Source organism: Medicago sativa, chromosome 2 (assembly GCF_051527215.1).
Source record: "Medicago sativa cultivar Bolivia chromosome 2, Bolivia_mono, whole genome shotgun sequence".
Lineage (NCBI taxonomy): Eukaryota > Viridiplantae > Streptophyta > Magnoliopsida > Fabales > Fabaceae > Medicago > Medicago sativa.
The window spans coordinates 50,090,758-50,106,902 of NC_140750.1; the positions used below are offsets into that span (position 1 = coordinate 50,090,758).

Genomic DNA, 16,145 nt, shown 5'->3' on the forward strand with positions numbered 1-16,145 from the left:
TTTCTAAGTTTATTTTTCAAAAAAGACGTCAAATTACGTTAATTAACGAATAGAGTTTTAGGTTGCGTTAATTAACGAAAAAAAATGAAATACAATCGAAGTTTAATTTTCAAAAACGACGTAAAATTACGCTAATTAACAAAAAGAACACGAAATTTTGGCAAAAAGAGGTGCAACACAAGGACTTCCCAGGAGGTCACCCATCCTAGTACTACTCTCGCCCAAGCACGCTTAACTGCGGAGTTCTGATGGGATCCGGTGCATTAGTGCTGGTATGATCGCACCTGAAAGTAAAGCGTTGTAATTGTATATATGCATTTCTAAGTTTATTTTTCAAAAAAGACGTCAAATTACGTTAATTAACGAATAGAGTTTTAGGTTGCGTTAATTAACGAAAAAAATGAAATACAATCGAAGTTTAATTTTCAAAAACGACGTAAAATTACGCTAATTAACAAAAAGAACACGAAATTTTGGCAAAAAGAGGTGCAACACAAGGACTTCCCAGGAGGTCACCCATCCTAGTACTACTCTCGCCCAAGCACGCTTAACTGCGGAGTTCTGATGGGATCCGGTGCATTAGTGCTGGTATGATCGCACCTGAAAGTAAAGCGTTGTAATTTTATATATGCATTTCTAAGTTTATTTTTCAAAAAAGACGTCAAATTACGTTAATTAACGAATAGAGTTTTAGGTTGCGTTAATTAACGAAAAAAAATGAAATACAATCGAAGTTTAATTTTCAAAAACGACGTAAAATTACGCTAATTAACAAAAAGAACACGAAATTTTGGCAAAAAGAGGTGCAACACAAGGACTTCCCAGGAGGTCACCCATCCTAGTACTACTCTCGCCCAAGCACGCTTAACTGCGGAGTTCTGATGGGATCCGGTGCATTAGTGCTGGTATGATCGCACCTGAAAGTAAAGCGTTGTAATTGTATATATGCATTTCTAAGTTTATTTTTCAAAAAAGACGTCAAATTACGTTAATTAACGAATAGAGTTTTAGGTTGCGTTAATTAACGAAAAAAAATGAAATACAATCGAAGTTTAATTTTCAAAAACGACGTAAAATTACGCTAATTAACAAAAAGAACACGAAATTTCGGCAAAAAGAGGTGCAACACAAGGACTTCCCAGGAGGTCACCCATCCTAGTACTACTCTCGCCCAAGCACGCTTAACTGCGGAGTTCTGATGGGATCCGGTGCATTAGAGCTGGTATGATCGCAACTGAAAGTAAAGCGTTGTAATTGTATATATGCATTTCTAAGTTTATTTTTCAAAAAAGACGTCAAATTACGTTAATTAACGAATAGAGTTTTAGGTTGCGTTAATTAACGAAAAAAAATGAAATACAATCGAAGTTTAATTTTCAAAAACGACGTAAAATTACGCTAATTAACAAAAAGAACACGAAATTTTGGCAAAAAGAGGTGCAACACAAGGACTTCCCAGTAGGTCACCCATCCTAGTACTACTCTCGCCCAAGCACGCTTAACTGCGGAGTTCTGATGGGATCCGGTGCATTAGTGCTGGTATGATCGCACGTGAAAGTAAAGCGTTGTAATTGTATATATATGCATTTCTAAGTTTATTTTTCAAAAAAGACGTCAAATTACGTTAATTAACGAATAGAGTTTTAGGTTGCGTTAATTAACGAAAAAAAATGAAATACAATCGAAGTTTAATTTTCAAAAACGACGTAAAATTACGCTAATTAACAAAAAGAACACGAAATTTTGGCAAAAAGAGGTGCAACACAAGGACTTCCCAGGAGGTCACCCATCCTAGTACTACTCTCGCCCAAGCACGCTTAACTGCGGAGTTCTGATGGGATCCGGTGCATTAGTGCTGGTATGATCGCACCTGAAAGTAAAGCGTTGTAATTGTATATATGCATTTCTAAGTTTATTTTTCAAAAAAGACGTCAAATTACGTTAATTAACGAATAGAGTTTTAGGTTGCGTTAATTAACGAAAAAAAATGAAATACAATCGAAGTTTAATTTTCAAAAACGACGTAAAATTACGCTAATTAACAAAAAGAACACGAAATTTTGGCAAAAAGAGGTGCAACACAAGGACTTCCCAGGAGGTCACCCATCCTAGTACTACTCTCGCCCAAGCACGCTTAACTGCGGAGTTCTGATGGGATCCGGTGCATTAGTGCTGGTATGATCGCACCTGAAAGTAAAGCGTTGTAATTGTATATATGCATTTCTAAGTTTATTTTTCAAAAAAGACGTCAAATTACGTTAATTAACGAATAGAGTTTTAGGTTGCGTTAATTAACGAAAAAAATGAAATACAATCGAAGTTTAATTTTCAAAAACGACGTAAAATTACGCTAATTAACAAAAAGAACACGAAATTTTGGCAAAAAGAGGTGCAACACAAGGACTTCCCAGGAGGTCACCCATCCTAGTACTACTCTCGCCCAAGCACGCTTAACTGCGGAGTTCTGATGGGATCCGGTGCATTAGTGCTGGTATGATCGCACCTGAAAGTAAAGCGTTGTAATTTTATATATGCATTTCTAAGTTTATTTTTCAAAAAAGACGTCAAATTACGTTAATTAACGAATAGAGTTTTAGGTTGCGTTAATTAACGAAAAAAAATGAAATACAATCGAAGTTTAATTTTCAAAAACGACGTAAAATTACGCTAATTAACAAAAAGAACACGAAATTTTGGCAAAAAGAGGTGCAACACAAGGACTTCCCAGGAGGTCACCCATCCTAGTACTACTCTCGCCCAAGCACGCTTAACTGCGGAGTTCTGATGGGATCCGGTGCATTAGTGCTGGTATGATCGCACCTGAAAGTAAAGCGTTGTAATTGTATATATATGCATTTCTAAGTTTATTTTTCAAAAAAGACGTCAAATTACGTTAATTAACGAATAGAGTTTTAGGTTGCGTTAATTAACGAAAAAAAATGAAATACAATCGAAGTTTAATTTTCAAAAACGACGTAAAATTACGCTAATTAACAAAAAGAACACGAAATTTTGGCAAAAAGAGGTGCAACACAAGGACTTCCCAGGAGGCGACGTAAAATTACGCTAATTAACAAAAAGAACACGAAATTTTGGCAAAAAGAGGTGCAACACAAGGACTTCCCAGGAGGTCACCCATCCTAGTACTACTCTCGCCCAAGCACGCTTAACTGCGGAGTTCTGATGGGATCCGGTGCATTAGTGCTGGTATGATCGCACCTGAAAGTAAAGCGTTGTAATTGTATATATATGCATTTCTAAGTTTATTTTTCAAAAAAGACGTCAAATTACGTTAATTAACGAATAGAGTTTTAGGTTGCGTTAATTAACGAAAAAAAATGAAATACAATCGAAGTTTAATTTTCAAAAACGACGTAAAATTACGCTAATTAACAAAAAGAACACGAAATTTTGGCAAAAAGAGGTGCAACACAAGGACTTCCCAGGAGGTCACCCATCCTAGTACTACTCTCGCCCAAGCACGCTTAACTGCGGAGTTCTGATGGGATCCGGTGCATTAGTGCTGGTATGATCGCACCTGAAAGTAAAGCGTTGTAATTGTATATATGCATTTCTAAGTTTATTTTTCAAAAAAGACGTCAAATTACGTTAATTAACGAATAGAGTTTTAGGTTGCGTTAATTAACGAAAAAAAATGAAATACAATCGAAGTTTAATTTTCAAAAACGACGTAAAATTACGCTAATTAACAAAAAGAACACGAAATTTTGGCAAAAAGAGGTGCAACACAAGGACTTCCCAGGAGGTCACCCATCCTAGTACTACTCTCGCCCAAGCACGCTTAACTGCGGAGTTCTGATGGGATCCGGTGCATTAGAGCTGGTATGATCGCACCTGAAAGTAAAGCGTTGTAATTGTATATATGCATTTCTAAGTTTATTTTTCAAAAAAGACGTCAAATTACGTTAATTAACGAATAGAGTTTTAGGTTGCGTTAATTAACGAAAAAAAATGAAATACAATCGAAGTTTAATTTTCAAAAACGACGTAAAATTACGCTAATTAACAAAAAGAACACGAAATTTTGGCAAAAAGAGGTGCAACACAAGGACTTCCCAGTAGGTCACCCATCCTAGTACTACTCTCGCCCAAGCACGCTTAACTGCGGAGTTCTGATGGGATCCGGTGCATTAGTGCTGGTATGATCGCACGTGAAAGTAAAGCGTTGTAATTGTATATATATGCATTTCTAAGTTTATTTTTCAAAAAAGACGTCAAATTACGTTAATTAACGAATAGAGTTTTAGGTTGCGTTAATTAACGAAAAAAAATGAAATACAATCGAAGTTTAATTTTCAAAAACGACGTAAAATTACGCTAATTAACAAAAAGAACACGAAATTTTGGCAAAAAGAGGTGCAACACAAGGACTTCCCAGGAGGTCACCCATCCTAGTACTACTCTCGCCCAAGCACGCTTAACTGCGGAGTTCTGATGGGATCCGGTGCATTAGTGCTGGTATGATCGCACCTGAAAGTAAAGCGTTGTAATTGTATATATGCATTTCTAAGTTTATTTTTCAAAAAAGACGTCAAATTACGTTAATTAACGAATAGAGTTTTAGGTTGCGTTAATTAACGAAAAAAAATGAAATACAATCGAAGTTTAATTTTCAAAAACGACGTAAAATTACGCTAATTAACAAAAAGAACACGAAATTTTGCCAAAAAGAGGTGCAACACAAGGACTTCCCAGGAGGTCACCCATCCTAGTACTACTCTCGCCCAAGCACGCTTAACTGCGGAGTTCTGATGGGATCCGGTGCATTAGTGCTGGTATGATCGCACCTGAAAGTAAAGCGTTGTAATTGTATATATGCATTTCTAAGTTTATTTTTCAAAAAAGACGTCAAATTACGTTAATTAACGAATAGAGTTTTAGGTTGCGTTAATTAACGAAAAAAAATGAAATACAATCGAAGTTTAATTTTCAAAAACGACGTAAAATTACGCTAATTAACAAAAAGAACACGAAATTTTGGCAAAAAGAGGTGCAACACAAGGACTTCCCAGGAGGTCACCCATCCTAGTACTACTCTCGCCCAAGCACGCTTAACTGCGGAGTTCTGATGGGATCCGGTGCATTAGTGCTGGTATGATCGCACCTGAAAGTAAAGCGTTGTAATTGTATATATGCATTTCTAAGTTTATTTTTCAAAAAAGACGTCAAATTACGTTAATTAACGAATAGAGTTTTAGGTTGCGTTAATTAACGAAAAAAATGAAATACAATCGAAGTTTAATTTTCAAAAACGACGTAAAATTACGCTAATTAACAAAAAGAACACGAAATTTTGGCAAAAAGAGGTGCAACACAAGGACTTCCCAGGAGGTCACCCATCCTAGTACTACTCTCGCCCAAGCACGCTTAACTGCGGAGTTCTGATGGGATCCGGTGCATTAGTGCTGGTATGATCGCACCTGAAAGTAAAGCGTTGTAATTTTATATATGCATTTCTAAGTTTATTTTTCAAAAAAGACGTCAAATTACGTTAATTAACGAATAGAGTTTTAGGTTGCGTTAATTAACGAAAAAAAATGAAATACAATCGAAGTTTAATTTTCAAAAACGACGTAAAATTACGCTAATTAACAAAAAGAACACGAAATTTTGGCAAAAAGAGGTGCAACACAAGGACTTCCCAGGAGGTCACCCATCCTAGTACTACTCTCGCCCAAGCACGCTTAACTGCGGAGTTCTGATGGGATCCGGTGCATTAGTGCTGGTATGATCGCACCTGAAAGTAAAGCGTTGTAATTGTATATATATGCATTTCTAAGTTTATTTTTCAAAAAAGACGTCAAATTACGTTAATTAACGAATAGAGTTTTAGGTTGCGTTAATTAACGAAAAAAAAATGAAATACAATCGAAGTTTAATTTTCAAAAACGACGTAAAATTACGCTAATTAACAAAAAGAACACGAAATTTTGGCAAAAAGAGGTGCAACACAAGGACTTCCCAGGAGGTCACCCATCCTAGTACTACTCTCGCCCAAGCACGCTTAACTGCGGAGTTCTGATGGGATCCGGTGCATTAGTGCTGGTATGATCGCACCTGAAAGTAAAGCGTTGTAATTGTATATATGCATTTCTAAGTTTATTTTTCAAAAAAGACGTCAAATTACGTTAATTAACGAATAGAGTTTTAGGTTGCGTTAATTAACGAAAAAAAATGAAATACAATCGAAGTTTAATTTTCAAAAACGACGTAAAATTACGCTAATTAACAAAAAGAACACGAAATTTTGGCAAAAAGAGGTGCAACACAAGGACTTCCCAGGAGGTCACCCATCCTAGTACTACTCTCGCCCAAGCACGCTTAACTGCGGAGTTCTGATGGGATCCGGTGCATTAGTGCTGGTATGATCGCACCTGAAAGTAAAGCGTTGTAATTGTATATATATGCATTTCTAAGTTTATTTTTCAAAAAAGACGTCAAATTACGTTAATTAACGAATAGAGTTTTAGGTTGCGTTAATTAACGAAAAAAAATGAAATACAATCGAAGTTTAATTTTCAAAAACGACGTAAAATTACGCTAATTAACAAAAAGAACACGAAATTTTGGCAAAAAGAGGTGCAACACAAGGACTTCCCAGGAGGTCACCCATCCTAGTACTACTCTCGCCCAAGCACGCTTAACTGCGGAGTTCTGATGGGATCCGGTGCATTAGTGCTGGTATGATCGCACCTGAAAGTAAAGCGTTGTAATTGTATATATGCATTTCTAAGTTTATTTTTCAAAAAAGACGTCAAATTACGTTAATTAACGAATAGAGTTTTAGGTTGCGTTAATTAACGAAAAAAAATGAAATACAATCGAAGTTTAATTTTCAAAAACGACGTAAAATTACGCTAATTAACAAAAAGAACACGAAATTTTGGCAAAAAGAGGTGCAACACAAGGACTTCCCAGGAGGTCACCCATCCTAGTACTACTCTCGCCCAAGCACGCTTAACTGCGGAGTTCTGATGGGATCCGGTGCATTAGTGCTGGTATGATCGCACGTGAAAGTAAAGCGTTGTAATTGTATATATATGCATTTCTAAGTTTATTTTTCAAAAAAGACGTCAAATTACGTTAATTAACGAATAGAGTTTTAGGTTGCGTTAATTAACGAAAAAAAATGAAATACAATCGAAGTTTAATTTTCAAAAACGACGTAAAATTACGCTAATTAACAAAAAGAACACGAAATTTTGGCAAAAAGAGGTGCAACACAAGGACTTCCCAGGAGGTCACCCATCCTAGTACTACTCTCGCCCAAGCACGCTTAACTGCGGAGTTCTGATGGGATCCGGTGCATTAGTGCTGGTATGATCGCACCTGAAAGTAAAGCGTTGTAATTGTATATATGCATTTCTAAGTTTATTTTTCAAAAAAGACGTCAAATTACGTTAATTAACGAATAGAGTTTTAGGTTGCGTTAATTAACGAAAAAAAATGAAATACAATCGAAGTTTAATTTTCAAAAACGACGTAAAATTACGCTAATTAACAAAAAGAACACGAAATTTTGCCAAAAAGAGGTGCAACACAAGGACTTCCCAGGAGGTCACCCATCCTAGTACTACTCTCGCCCAAGCACGCTTAACTGCGGAGTTCTGATGGGATCCGGTGCATTAGTGCTGGTATGATCGCACCTGAAAGTAAAGCGTTGTAATTGTATATATGCATTTCTAAGTTTATTTTTCAAAAAAGACGTCAAATTACGTTAATTAACGAATAGAGTTTTAGGTTGCGTTAATTAACGAAAAAAAATGAAATACAATCGAAGTTTAATTTTCAAAAACGACGTAAAATTACGCTAATTAACAAAAAGAACACGAAATTTTGGCAAAAAGAGGTGCAACACAAGGACTTCCCAGGAGGTCACCCATCCTAGTACTACTCTCGCCCAAGCACGCTTAACTGCGGAGTTCTGATGGGATCCGGTGCATTAGTGCTGGTATGATCGCACCTGAAAGTAAAGCGTTGTAATTGTATATATGCATTTCTAAGTTTATTTTTCAAAAAAGACGTCAAATTACGTTAATTAACGAATAGAGTTTTAGGTTGCGTTAATTAACGAAAAAAATGAAATACAATCGAAGTTTAATTTTCAAAAACGACGTAAAATTACGCTAATTAACAAAAAGAACACGAAATTTTGGCAAAAAGAGGTGCAACACAAGGACTTCCCAGGAGGTCACCCATCCTAGTACTACTCTCGCCCAAGCACGCTTAACTGCGGAGTTCTGATGGGATCCGGTGCATTAGTGCTGGTATGATCGCACCTGAAAGTAAAGCGTTGTAATTTTATATATGCATTTCTAAGTTTATTTTTCAAAAAAGACGTCAAATTACGTTAATTAACGAATAGAGTTTTAGGTTGCGTTAATTAACGAAAAAAAATGAAATACAATCGAAGTTTAATTTTCAAAAACGACGTAAAATTACGCTAATTAACAAAAAGAACACGAAATTTTGGCAAAAAGAGGTGCAACACAAGGACTTCCCAGGAGGTCACCCATCCTAGTACTACTCTCGCCCAAGCACGCTTAACTGCGGAGTTCTGATGGGATCCGGTGCATTAGTGCTGGTATGATCGCACCTGAAAGTAAAGCGTTGTAATTGTATATATATGCATTTCTAAGTTTATTTTTCAAAAAAGACGTCAAATTACGTTAATTAACGAATAGAGTTTTAGGTTGCGTTAATTAACGAAAAAAAAATGAAATACAATCGAAGTTTAATTTTCAAAAACGACGTAAAATTACGCTAATTAACAAAAAGAACACGAAATTTTGGCAAAAAGAGGTGCAACACAAGGACTTCCCAGGAGGTCACCCATCCTAGTACTACTCTCGCCCAAGCACGCTTAACTGCGGAGTTCTGATGGGATCCGGTGCATTAGTGCTGGTATGATCGCACCTGAAAGTAAAGCGTTGTAATTGTATATATGCATTTCTAAGTTTATTTTTCAAAAAAGACGTCAAATTACGTTAATTAACGAATAGAGTTTTAGGTTGCGTTAATTAACGAAAAAAAATGAAATACAATCGAAGTTTAATTTTCAAAAACGACGTAAAATTACGCTAATTAACAAAAAGAACACGAAATTTTGGCAAAAAGAGGTGCAACACAAGGACTTCCCAGGAGGTCACCCATCCTAGTACTACTCTCGCCCAAGCACGCTTAACTGCGGAGTTCTGATGGGATCCGGTGCATTAGTGCTGGTATGATCGCACCTGAAAGTAAAGCGTTGTAATTGTATATATATGCATTTCTAAGTTTATTTTTCAAAAAAGACGTCAAATTACGTTAATTAACGAATAGAGTTTTAGGTTGCGTTAATTAACGAAAAAAAATGAAATACAATCGAAGTTTAATTTTCAAAAACGACGTAAAATTACGCTAATTAACAAAAAGAACACGAAATTTTGGCAAAAAGAGGTGCAACACAAGGACTTCCCAGGAGGTCACCCATCCTAGTACTACTCTCGCCCAAGCACGCTTAACTGCGGAGTTCTGATGGGATCCGGTGCATTAGTGCTGGTATGATCGCACCTGAAAGTAAAGCGTTGTAATTGTATATATGCATTTCTAAGTTTATTTTTCAAAAAAGACGTCAAATTACGTTAATTAACGAATAGAGTTTTAGGTTGCGTTAATTAACGAAAAAAAATGAAATACAATCGAAGTTTAATTTTCAAAAACGACGTAAAATTACGCTAATTAACAAAAAGAACACGAAATTTTGGCAAAAAGAGGTGCAACACAAGGACTTCCCAGGAGGTCACCCATCCTAGTACTACTCTCGCCCAAGCACGCTTAACTGCGGAGTTCTGAAGGGATCCGGTGCATTAGAGCTGGTATGATCGCACCTGAAAGTAAAGCGTTGTAATTGTATATATGCATTTCTAAGTTTATTTTTCAAAAAAGACGTCAAATTACGTTAATTAACGAATAGAGTTTTAGGTTGCGTTAATTAACGAAAAAAATGAAATACAATCGAAGTTTAATTTTCAAAAACGACGTAAAATTACGCTAATTAACAAAAAGAACACGAAATTTTGGCAAAAAGAGGTGCAACACAAGGACTTCCCAGTAGGTCACCCATAAATTACGCTAATTAACAAAAAGAACACGAAATTTTGGCAAAAAGAGGTGCAACACAAGGACTTCCCAGTAGGTCACCCATCCTAGTACTACTCTCGCCCAAGCACGCTTAACTGCGGAGTTCTGATGGGATCCGGTGCATTAGTGCTGGTATGATCGCACGTGAAAGTAAAGCGTTGTAATTGTATATATATGCATTTCTAAGTTTATTTTTCAAAAAAGACGTCAAATTACGTTAATTAACGAATAGAGTTTTAGGTTGCGTTAATTAACGAAAAAAAATGAAATACAATCGAAGTTTAATTTTCAAAAACGACGTAAAATTACGCTAATTAACAAAAAGAACACGAAATTTTGGCAAAAAGAGGTGCAACACAAGGACTTCCCAGGAGGTCACCCATCCTAGTACTACTCTCGCCCAAGCACGCTTAACTGCGGAGTTCTGATGGGATCCGGTGCATTAGTGCTGGTATGATCGCACCTGAAAGTAAAGCGTTGTAATTGTATATATGCATTTCTAAGTTTATTTTTCAAAAAAGACGTCAAATTACGTTAATTAACGAATAGAGTTTTAGGTTGCGTTAATTAACGAAAAAAAATGAAATACAATCGAAGTTTAATTTTCAAAAACGACGTAAAATTACGCTAATTAACAAAAAGAACACGAAATTTTGGCAAAAAGAGGTGCAACACAAGGACTTCCCAGGAGGTCACCCATCCTAGTACTACTCTCGCCCAAGCACGCTTAACTGCGGAGTTCTGATGGGATCCGGTGCATTAGTGCTGGTATGATCGCACCTGAAAGTAAAGCGTTGTAATTGTATATATGCATTTCTAAGTTTATTTTTCAAAAAAGACGTCAAATTACGTTAATTAACGAATAGAGTTTTAGGTTGCGTTAATTAACGAAAAAAAATGAAATACAATCGAAGTTTAATTTTCAAAAACGACGTAAAATTACGCTAATTAACAAAAAGAACACGAAATTTTGGCAAAAAGAGGTGCAACACAAGGACTTCCCAGGAGGTCACCCATCCTAGTACTACTCTCGCCCAAGCACGCTTAACTGCGGAGTTCTGATGGGATCCGGAGCATTAGTGCTGGTATGATCGCACCTGAAAGTAAAGCGTTGTAATTGTATATATGCATTTCTAAGTTTATTTTTCAAAAAAGACGTCAAATTACGTTAATTAACGAATAGAGTTTTAGGTTGCGTTAATTAACGAAAAAAATGAAATACAATCGAAGTTTAATTTTCAAAAACGACGTAAAATTACGCTAATTAACAAAAAGAACACGAAATTTTGGCAAAAAGAGGTGCAACACAAGGACTTCCCAGGAGGTCACCCATCCTAGTACTACTCTCGCCTAAGCACGCTTAACTGCGGAGTTCTGATGGGATCCGGTGCATTAGTGCTGGTATGATCGCACCTGAAAGTAAAGCGTTGTAATTTTATATATGCATTTCTAAGTTTATTTTTCAAAAAAGACGTCAAATTACGTTAATTAACGAATAGAGTTTTAGGTTGCGTTAATTAACGAAAAAAAATGAAATACAATCGAAGTTTAATTTTCAAAAACGACGTAAAATTACGCTAATTAACAAAAAGAACACGAAATTTTGGCAAAAAGAGGTGCAACACAAGGACTGCCCAGGAGGTCACCCATCCTAGTACTACTCTCGCCCAAGCACGCTTAACTGCGGAGTTCTGATGGGATCCGGTGCATTAGTGCTGGTATGATCGCACCTGAAAGTAAAGCGTTGTAATTGTATATATATGCATTTCTAAGTTTATTTTTCAAAAAAGACGTCAAATTACGTTAATTAACGAATAGAGTTTTAGGTTGCGTTAATTAACGAAAAAAAATGAAATACAATCGAAGTTTAATTTTCAAAAACGACGTAAAATTACGCTAATTAACAAAAAGAACACGAAATTTTGGCAAAAAGAGGTGCAACACAAGGACTTCCCAGGAGGTCACCCATCCTAGTACTACTCTCGCCCAAGCACGCTTAACTGCGGAGTTCTGATGGGATCCGGTGCATTAGTGCTGGTATGATCGCACCTGAAAGTAAAGCGTTGTAATTGTATATATGCATTTCTAAGTTTATTTTTCAAAAAAGACGTCAAATTACGTTAATTAACGAATAGAGTTTTAGGTTGCGTTAATTAACGAAAAAAAATGAAATACAATCGAAGTTTAATTTTCAAAAACGACGTAAAATTACGCTAATTAACAAAAAGAACACGAAATTTTGGCAAAAAGAGGTGCAACACAAGGACTTCCCAGGAGGTCACCCATCCTAGTACTACTCTCGCCCAAGCACGCTTAACTGCGGAGTTCTGATGGGATCCGGTGCATTAGTGCTGGTATGATCGCACCTGAAAGTAAAGCGTTGTAATTGTATATATGCATTTCTAAGTTTATTTTTCAAAAAAGACGTCAAATTACGTTAATTAACGAATAGAGTTTTAGGTTGCGTTAATTAACGAAAAAAATGAAATACAATCGAAGTTTAATTTTCAAAAACGACGTAAAATTACGCTAATTAACAAAAAGAACACGAAATTTTGGCAAAAAGAGGTGCAACACAAGGACTTCCCAGGAGGTCACCCATCCTAGTACTACTCTCGCCCAAGCACGCTTAACTGCGGAGTTCTGATGGGATCCGGTGCATTAGTGCTGGTATGATCGCACCTGAAAGTAAAGCGTTGTAATTGTATATATGCATTTCTAAGTTTATTTTTCAAAAAAGACGTCAAATTACGTTAATTAACGAATAGAGTTTTAGGTTGCGTTAATTAACGAAAAAAATGAAATACAATCGAAGTTTAATTTTCAAAAACGACGTAAAATTACGCTAATTAACAAAAAGAACACGAAATTTTGGCAAAAAGAGGTGCAACACAAGGACTTCCCAGGAGGTCACCCATCCTAGTACTACTCTCGCCCAAGCACGCTTAACTGCGGAGTTCTGATGGGATCCGGTGCATTAGTGCTGGTATGATCGCACCTGAAAGTAAAGCGTTGTAATTGTATATATGCATTTCTAAGTTTATTTTTCAAAAAAGACGTCAAATTACGTTAATTAACGAATAGAGTTTTAGGTTGCGTTAATTAACGAAAAAAAATGAAATACAATCGAAGTTTAATTTTCAAAAACGACGTAAAATTACGCTAATTAACAAAAAGAACACGAAATTTTGGCAAAAAGAGGTGCAACACAAGGACTTCCCAGGAGGTCACCCATCCTAGTACTACTCTCGCCCAAGCACGCTTAACTGCGGAGTTCTGATGGGATCCGGTGCATTAGTGCTGGTATGATCGCACCTGAAAGTAAAGCGTTGTAATTGTATATATGCATTTCTAAGTTTATTTTTCAAAAAAGACGTCAAATTACGTTAATTAACGAATAGAGTTTTAGGTTGCGTTAATTAACGAAAAAAATGAAATACAATCGAAGTTTAATTTTCAAAAACGACGTAAAATTACGCTAATTAACAAAAAGAACACGAAATTTTGGCAAAAAGAGGTGCAACACAAGGACTTCCCAGGAGGTCACCCATCCTAGTACTACTCTCGCCCAAGCACGCTTAACTGCGGAGTTCTGATGGGATCCGGTGCATTAGTGCTGGTATGATCGCACCTGAAAGTAAAGCGTTGTAATTGTATATATGCATTTCTAAGTTTATTTTTCAAAAAAGACGTCAAATTACGTTAATTAACGAATAGAGTTTTAGGTTGCGTTAATTAACGAAAAAAAATGAAATACAATCGAAGTTTAATTTTCAAAAACGACGTAAAATTACGCTAATTAACAAAAAGAACACGAAATTTTGGCAAAAAGAGGTGCAACACAAGGACTTCCCAGGAGGTCACCCATCCTAGTACTACTCTCGCCTAAGCACGCTTAACTGCGGAGTTCTGATGGGATCCGGTGCATTAGTGCTGGTATGATCGCACCTGAAAGTAAAGCGTTGTAATTTTATATATGCATTTCTAAGTTTATTTTTCAAAAAAGACGTCAAATTACGTTAATTAACGAATAGAGTTTTAGGTTGCGTTAATTAACGAAAAAAAATGAAATACAATCGAAGTTTAATTTTCAAAAACGACGTAAAATTACGCTAATTAACAAAAAGAACACGAAATTTTGGCAAAAAGAGGTGCAACACAAGGACTGCCCAGGAGGTCACCCATCCTAGTACTACTCTCGCCCAAGCACGCTTAACTGCGGAGTTCTGATGGGATCCGGTGCATTAGTGCTGGTATGATCGCACCTGAAAGTAAAGCGTTGTAATTGTATATATATGCATTTCTAAGTTTATTTTTCAAAAAAGACGTCAAATTACGTTAATTAACGAATAGAGTTTTAGGTTGCGTTAATTAACGAAAAAAAATGAAATACAATCGAAGTTTAATTTTCAAAAACGACGTAAAATTACGCTAATTAACAAAAAGAACACGAAATTTTGGCAAAAAGAGGTGCAACACAAGGACTTCCCAGGAGGTCACCCATCCTAGTACTACTCTCGCCCAAGCACGCTTAACTGCGGAGTTCTGATGGGATCCGGTGCATTAGTGCTGGTATGATCGCACCTGAAAGTAAAGCGTTGTAATTGTATATATGCATTTCTAAGTTTATTTTTCAAAAAAGACGTCAAATTACGTTAATTAACGAATAGAGTTTTAGGTTGCGTTAATTAACGAAAAAAAATGAAATACAATCGAAGTTTAATTTTCAAAAACGACGTAAAATTACGCTAATTAACAAAAAGAACACGAAATTTTGGCAAAAAGAGGTGCAACACAAGGACTTCCCAGGAGGTCACCCATCCTAGTACTACTCTCGCCCAAGCACGCTTAACTGCGGAGTTCTGATGGGATCCGGTGCATTAGAGCTGGTATGATCGCACCTGAAAGTAAAGCGTTGTAATTGTATATATGCATTTCTAAGTTTATTTTTCAAAAAAGACGTCAAATTACGTTAATTAACGAATAGAGTTTTAGGTTGCGTTAATTAACGAAAAAAAATGAAATACAATCGAAGTTTAATTTTCAAAACCGACGTAAAATTACGCTAATTAACAAAAAGAACACGAAATTTTGGCAAAAAGAGGTGCAACACAAGGACTTCCCAGGAGGTCACCCATCCTAGTACTACTCTCGCCCAAGCACGCTTAACTGCGGAGTTCTGATGGGATCCGGTGCATTAGTGCTGGTATGATCGCACCTGAAAGTAAAGCGTTGTAATTGTATATATGCATTTCTAAGTTTATTTTTCAAAAAAGACGTCAAATTACGTTAATTAACGAATAGAGTTTTAGGTTGCGTTAATTAACGAAAAAAAATGAAATACAATCGAAGTTTAATTTTCAAAAACGACGTAAAATTACGCTAATTAACAAAAAGAACACGAAATTTTGGCAAAAAGAGGTGCACACAAGGACTTCCCAGGAGGTCACCCATCCTAGTACTACTCTCGCCCAAGCACGCTTAACTGCGGAGTTCTGATGGGATCCGGTGCATTAGTGCTGGTATGATCGCACCTGAAAGTAAAGCGTTGTAATTGTATATATGCATTTCTAAGTTTATTTTTCAAAAAAGACGTCAAATTACGTTAATTAACGAATAGAGTTTTAGGTTGCGTTAATTAACGAAAAAAAATGAAATACAATCGAAGTTTAATTTTCAAAAACGACGTAAAATTACGCTAATTAACAAAAAGAACACGAAATTTTGGCAAAAAGAGGTGCAACACAAGGACTTCCCAGGAGGTCACCCATCCTAGTACTACTCTCGGCCAAGCACGCTTAACTGCGGAGTTCTGATGGGATCCGGTGCATTAGTGCTGGTATGATCGCACCTGAAAGTAAAGCGTTGTAATTGTATATATGCATTTCTAAGTTTATTTTTCAAAAAAGACGTCAAATTACGTTAATTAACGAATAGAGTTTTAGGTTGCGTTAATTAACGAAAAAAATGAAATACAATCGAAGTTTAATTTTCAAAAACGA

General features: G+C 36.1%; 50 non-coding genes across 50 annotated transcripts; all 50 read right to left on the bottom strand.

Annotated features, from left to right (window-relative positions):
* Window positions 1-167: 167 nt before the first annotated feature.
* On the bottom strand, window positions 168-286 carry LOC146947683 (5S ribosomal RNA). The gene has a single exon (XR_015029861.1). It is a non-coding gene; the product is annotated as a 5S ribosomal RNA (ribosomal RNA).
* Window positions 287-483: 197 nt separating this feature from the next.
* Window positions 484-602, bottom strand: LOC146947684 (5S ribosomal RNA). Its single transcript, XR_015029862.1, has one exon. It is a non-coding gene; the product is annotated as a 5S ribosomal RNA (ribosomal RNA).
* Window positions 603-800: 198 nt separating this feature from the next.
* Window positions 801-919, bottom strand: LOC146947685 (5S ribosomal RNA). The gene has a single exon (XR_015029863.1). It is a non-coding gene; the product is annotated as a 5S ribosomal RNA (ribosomal RNA).
* A 198-nt stretch (window positions 920-1,117) lies between these two features.
* On the bottom strand, window positions 1,118-1,236 carry LOC146947686 (5S ribosomal RNA). The gene has a single exon (XR_015029268.1). It is a non-coding gene; the product is annotated as a 5S ribosomal RNA (ribosomal RNA).
* Window positions 1,237-1,434: 198 nt separating this feature from the next.
* LOC146947687 (5S ribosomal RNA) lies at window positions 1,435-1,553 on the bottom strand. The gene has a single exon (XR_015029258.1). It is a non-coding gene; the product is annotated as a 5S ribosomal RNA (ribosomal RNA).
* Window positions 1,554-1,753: 200 nt separating this feature from the next.
* On the bottom strand, window positions 1,754-1,872 carry LOC146947688 (5S ribosomal RNA). Its single transcript, XR_015029864.1, has one exon. It is a non-coding gene; the product is annotated as a 5S ribosomal RNA (ribosomal RNA).
* Window positions 1,873-2,070: 198 nt separating this feature from the next.
* On the bottom strand, window positions 2,071-2,189 carry LOC146947689 (5S ribosomal RNA). The gene has a single exon (XR_015029865.1). It is a non-coding gene; the product is annotated as a 5S ribosomal RNA (ribosomal RNA).
* A 197-nt stretch (window positions 2,190-2,386) lies between these two features.
* LOC146947690 (5S ribosomal RNA) lies at window positions 2,387-2,505 on the bottom strand. The gene has a single exon (XR_015029866.1). It is a non-coding gene; the product is annotated as a 5S ribosomal RNA (ribosomal RNA).
* Window positions 2,506-2,703: 198 nt separating this feature from the next.
* LOC146947691 (5S ribosomal RNA) lies at window positions 2,704-2,822 on the bottom strand. Its single transcript, XR_015029867.1, has one exon. It is a non-coding gene; the product is annotated as a 5S ribosomal RNA (ribosomal RNA).
* A 280-nt stretch (window positions 2,823-3,102) lies between these two features.
* Window positions 3,103-3,221, bottom strand: LOC146947692 (5S ribosomal RNA). Its single transcript, XR_015029868.1, has one exon. It is a non-coding gene; the product is annotated as a 5S ribosomal RNA (ribosomal RNA).
* A 200-nt stretch (window positions 3,222-3,421) lies between these two features.
* On the bottom strand, window positions 3,422-3,540 carry LOC146947693 (5S ribosomal RNA). Its single transcript, XR_015029870.1, has one exon. It is a non-coding gene; the product is annotated as a 5S ribosomal RNA (ribosomal RNA).
* A 198-nt stretch (window positions 3,541-3,738) lies between these two features.
* LOC146947694 (5S ribosomal RNA) lies at window positions 3,739-3,857 on the bottom strand. Its single transcript, XR_015028981.1, has one exon. It is a non-coding gene; the product is annotated as a 5S ribosomal RNA (ribosomal RNA).
* A 198-nt stretch (window positions 3,858-4,055) lies between these two features.
* LOC146947695 (5S ribosomal RNA) lies at window positions 4,056-4,174 on the bottom strand. The gene has a single exon (XR_015029259.1). It is a non-coding gene; the product is annotated as a 5S ribosomal RNA (ribosomal RNA).
* Window positions 4,175-4,374: 200 nt separating this feature from the next.
* Window positions 4,375-4,493, bottom strand: LOC146947696 (5S ribosomal RNA). Its single transcript, XR_015029871.1, has one exon. It is a non-coding gene; the product is annotated as a 5S ribosomal RNA (ribosomal RNA).
* Window positions 4,494-4,691: 198 nt separating this feature from the next.
* On the bottom strand, window positions 4,692-4,810 carry LOC146947697 (5S ribosomal RNA). Its single transcript, XR_015029872.1, has one exon. It is a non-coding gene; the product is annotated as a 5S ribosomal RNA (ribosomal RNA).
* A 198-nt stretch (window positions 4,811-5,008) lies between these two features.
* LOC146947698 (5S ribosomal RNA) lies at window positions 5,009-5,127 on the bottom strand. The gene has a single exon (XR_015029873.1). It is a non-coding gene; the product is annotated as a 5S ribosomal RNA (ribosomal RNA).
* Window positions 5,128-5,324: 197 nt separating this feature from the next.
* Window positions 5,325-5,443, bottom strand: LOC146947699 (5S ribosomal RNA). Its single transcript, XR_015029874.1, has one exon. It is a non-coding gene; the product is annotated as a 5S ribosomal RNA (ribosomal RNA).
* Window positions 5,444-5,641: 198 nt separating this feature from the next.
* On the bottom strand, window positions 5,642-5,760 carry LOC146947700 (5S ribosomal RNA). Its single transcript, XR_015029875.1, has one exon. It is a non-coding gene; the product is annotated as a 5S ribosomal RNA (ribosomal RNA).
* Window positions 5,761-5,961: 201 nt separating this feature from the next.
* LOC146947701 (5S ribosomal RNA) lies at window positions 5,962-6,080 on the bottom strand. Its single transcript, XR_015029876.1, has one exon. It is a non-coding gene; the product is annotated as a 5S ribosomal RNA (ribosomal RNA).
* A 198-nt stretch (window positions 6,081-6,278) lies between these two features.
* Window positions 6,279-6,397, bottom strand: LOC146947702 (5S ribosomal RNA). Its single transcript, XR_015029877.1, has one exon. It is a non-coding gene; the product is annotated as a 5S ribosomal RNA (ribosomal RNA).
* A 200-nt stretch (window positions 6,398-6,597) lies between these two features.
* On the bottom strand, window positions 6,598-6,716 carry LOC146947703 (5S ribosomal RNA). Its single transcript, XR_015029878.1, has one exon. It is a non-coding gene; the product is annotated as a 5S ribosomal RNA (ribosomal RNA).
* A 198-nt stretch (window positions 6,717-6,914) lies between these two features.
* Window positions 6,915-7,033, bottom strand: LOC146947704 (5S ribosomal RNA). Its single transcript, XR_015029120.1, has one exon. It is a non-coding gene; the product is annotated as a 5S ribosomal RNA (ribosomal RNA).
* A 200-nt stretch (window positions 7,034-7,233) lies between these two features.
* Window positions 7,234-7,352, bottom strand: LOC146947705 (5S ribosomal RNA). Its single transcript, XR_015029879.1, has one exon. It is a non-coding gene; the product is annotated as a 5S ribosomal RNA (ribosomal RNA).
* A 198-nt stretch (window positions 7,353-7,550) lies between these two features.
* Window positions 7,551-7,669, bottom strand: LOC146947706 (5S ribosomal RNA). Its single transcript, XR_015029881.1, has one exon. It is a non-coding gene; the product is annotated as a 5S ribosomal RNA (ribosomal RNA).
* Window positions 7,670-7,867: 198 nt separating this feature from the next.
* On the bottom strand, window positions 7,868-7,986 carry LOC146947707 (5S ribosomal RNA). Its single transcript, XR_015029882.1, has one exon. It is a non-coding gene; the product is annotated as a 5S ribosomal RNA (ribosomal RNA).
* A 197-nt stretch (window positions 7,987-8,183) lies between these two features.
* LOC146947708 (5S ribosomal RNA) lies at window positions 8,184-8,302 on the bottom strand. Its single transcript, XR_015029883.1, has one exon. It is a non-coding gene; the product is annotated as a 5S ribosomal RNA (ribosomal RNA).
* Window positions 8,303-8,500: 198 nt separating this feature from the next.
* Window positions 8,501-8,619, bottom strand: LOC146947709 (5S ribosomal RNA). Its single transcript, XR_015029884.1, has one exon. It is a non-coding gene; the product is annotated as a 5S ribosomal RNA (ribosomal RNA).
* A 201-nt stretch (window positions 8,620-8,820) lies between these two features.
* On the bottom strand, window positions 8,821-8,939 carry LOC146947710 (5S ribosomal RNA). The gene has a single exon (XR_015029885.1). It is a non-coding gene; the product is annotated as a 5S ribosomal RNA (ribosomal RNA).
* Window positions 8,940-9,137: 198 nt separating this feature from the next.
* On the bottom strand, window positions 9,138-9,256 carry LOC146947711 (5S ribosomal RNA). Its single transcript, XR_015029886.1, has one exon. It is a non-coding gene; the product is annotated as a 5S ribosomal RNA (ribosomal RNA).
* Window positions 9,257-9,456: 200 nt separating this feature from the next.
* LOC146947712 (5S ribosomal RNA) lies at window positions 9,457-9,575 on the bottom strand. The gene has a single exon (XR_015029887.1). It is a non-coding gene; the product is annotated as a 5S ribosomal RNA (ribosomal RNA).
* Window positions 9,576-9,773: 198 nt separating this feature from the next.
* Window positions 9,774-9,892, bottom strand: LOC146947713 (5S ribosomal RNA). The gene has a single exon (XR_015029246.1). It is a non-coding gene; the product is annotated as a 5S ribosomal RNA (ribosomal RNA).
* Window positions 9,893-10,170: 278 nt separating this feature from the next.
* LOC146947714 (5S ribosomal RNA) lies at window positions 10,171-10,289 on the bottom strand. Its single transcript, XR_015029261.1, has one exon. It is a non-coding gene; the product is annotated as a 5S ribosomal RNA (ribosomal RNA).
* A 200-nt stretch (window positions 10,290-10,489) lies between these two features.
* LOC146947715 (5S ribosomal RNA) lies at window positions 10,490-10,608 on the bottom strand. The gene has a single exon (XR_015029888.1). It is a non-coding gene; the product is annotated as a 5S ribosomal RNA (ribosomal RNA).
* A 198-nt stretch (window positions 10,609-10,806) lies between these two features.
* Window positions 10,807-10,925, bottom strand: LOC146947716 (5S ribosomal RNA). The gene has a single exon (XR_015029889.1). It is a non-coding gene; the product is annotated as a 5S ribosomal RNA (ribosomal RNA).
* A 198-nt stretch (window positions 10,926-11,123) lies between these two features.
* On the bottom strand, window positions 11,124-11,242 carry LOC146947717 (5S ribosomal RNA). The gene has a single exon (XR_015028943.1). It is a non-coding gene; the product is annotated as a 5S ribosomal RNA (ribosomal RNA).
* A 197-nt stretch (window positions 11,243-11,439) lies between these two features.
* On the bottom strand, window positions 11,440-11,558 carry LOC146947718 (5S ribosomal RNA). Its single transcript, XR_015029175.1, has one exon. It is a non-coding gene; the product is annotated as a 5S ribosomal RNA (ribosomal RNA).
* A 198-nt stretch (window positions 11,559-11,756) lies between these two features.
* LOC146947719 (5S ribosomal RNA) lies at window positions 11,757-11,875 on the bottom strand. Its single transcript, XR_015029182.1, has one exon. It is a non-coding gene; the product is annotated as a 5S ribosomal RNA (ribosomal RNA).
* A 200-nt stretch (window positions 11,876-12,075) lies between these two features.
* On the bottom strand, window positions 12,076-12,194 carry LOC146947720 (5S ribosomal RNA). Its single transcript, XR_015029890.1, has one exon. It is a non-coding gene; the product is annotated as a 5S ribosomal RNA (ribosomal RNA).
* A 198-nt stretch (window positions 12,195-12,392) lies between these two features.
* On the bottom strand, window positions 12,393-12,511 carry LOC146947721 (5S ribosomal RNA). The gene has a single exon (XR_015029892.1). It is a non-coding gene; the product is annotated as a 5S ribosomal RNA (ribosomal RNA).
* Window positions 12,512-12,708: 197 nt separating this feature from the next.
* On the bottom strand, window positions 12,709-12,827 carry LOC146947722 (5S ribosomal RNA). The gene has a single exon (XR_015029893.1). It is a non-coding gene; the product is annotated as a 5S ribosomal RNA (ribosomal RNA).
* A 197-nt stretch (window positions 12,828-13,024) lies between these two features.
* Window positions 13,025-13,143, bottom strand: LOC146947723 (5S ribosomal RNA). Its single transcript, XR_015029894.1, has one exon. It is a non-coding gene; the product is annotated as a 5S ribosomal RNA (ribosomal RNA).
* A 198-nt stretch (window positions 13,144-13,341) lies between these two features.
* On the bottom strand, window positions 13,342-13,460 carry LOC146947724 (5S ribosomal RNA). Its single transcript, XR_015029895.1, has one exon. It is a non-coding gene; the product is annotated as a 5S ribosomal RNA (ribosomal RNA).
* Window positions 13,461-13,657: 197 nt separating this feature from the next.
* LOC146947725 (5S ribosomal RNA) lies at window positions 13,658-13,776 on the bottom strand. The gene has a single exon (XR_015029896.1). It is a non-coding gene; the product is annotated as a 5S ribosomal RNA (ribosomal RNA).
* Window positions 13,777-13,974: 198 nt separating this feature from the next.
* LOC146947726 (5S ribosomal RNA) lies at window positions 13,975-14,093 on the bottom strand. The gene has a single exon (XR_015029176.1). It is a non-coding gene; the product is annotated as a 5S ribosomal RNA (ribosomal RNA).
* Window positions 14,094-14,291: 198 nt separating this feature from the next.
* Window positions 14,292-14,410, bottom strand: LOC146947727 (5S ribosomal RNA). Its single transcript, XR_015029183.1, has one exon. It is a non-coding gene; the product is annotated as a 5S ribosomal RNA (ribosomal RNA).
* Window positions 14,411-14,610: 200 nt separating this feature from the next.
* On the bottom strand, window positions 14,611-14,729 carry LOC146947728 (5S ribosomal RNA). The gene has a single exon (XR_015029899.1). It is a non-coding gene; the product is annotated as a 5S ribosomal RNA (ribosomal RNA).
* Window positions 14,730-14,927: 198 nt separating this feature from the next.
* LOC146947729 (5S ribosomal RNA) lies at window positions 14,928-15,046 on the bottom strand. Its single transcript, XR_015028982.1, has one exon. It is a non-coding gene; the product is annotated as a 5S ribosomal RNA (ribosomal RNA).
* A 198-nt stretch (window positions 15,047-15,244) lies between these two features.
* On the bottom strand, window positions 15,245-15,363 carry LOC146947730 (5S ribosomal RNA). Its single transcript, XR_015029900.1, has one exon. It is a non-coding gene; the product is annotated as a 5S ribosomal RNA (ribosomal RNA).
* A 198-nt stretch (window positions 15,364-15,561) lies between these two features.
* On the bottom strand, window positions 15,562-15,679 carry LOC146947731 (5S ribosomal RNA). The gene has a single exon (XR_015029327.1). It is a non-coding gene; the product is annotated as a 5S ribosomal RNA (ribosomal RNA).
* A 198-nt stretch (window positions 15,680-15,877) lies between these two features.
* LOC146947732 (5S ribosomal RNA) lies at window positions 15,878-15,996 on the bottom strand. Its single transcript, XR_015029158.1, has one exon. It is a non-coding gene; the product is annotated as a 5S ribosomal RNA (ribosomal RNA).
* Window positions 15,997-16,145: the final 149 nt, after the last annotated feature.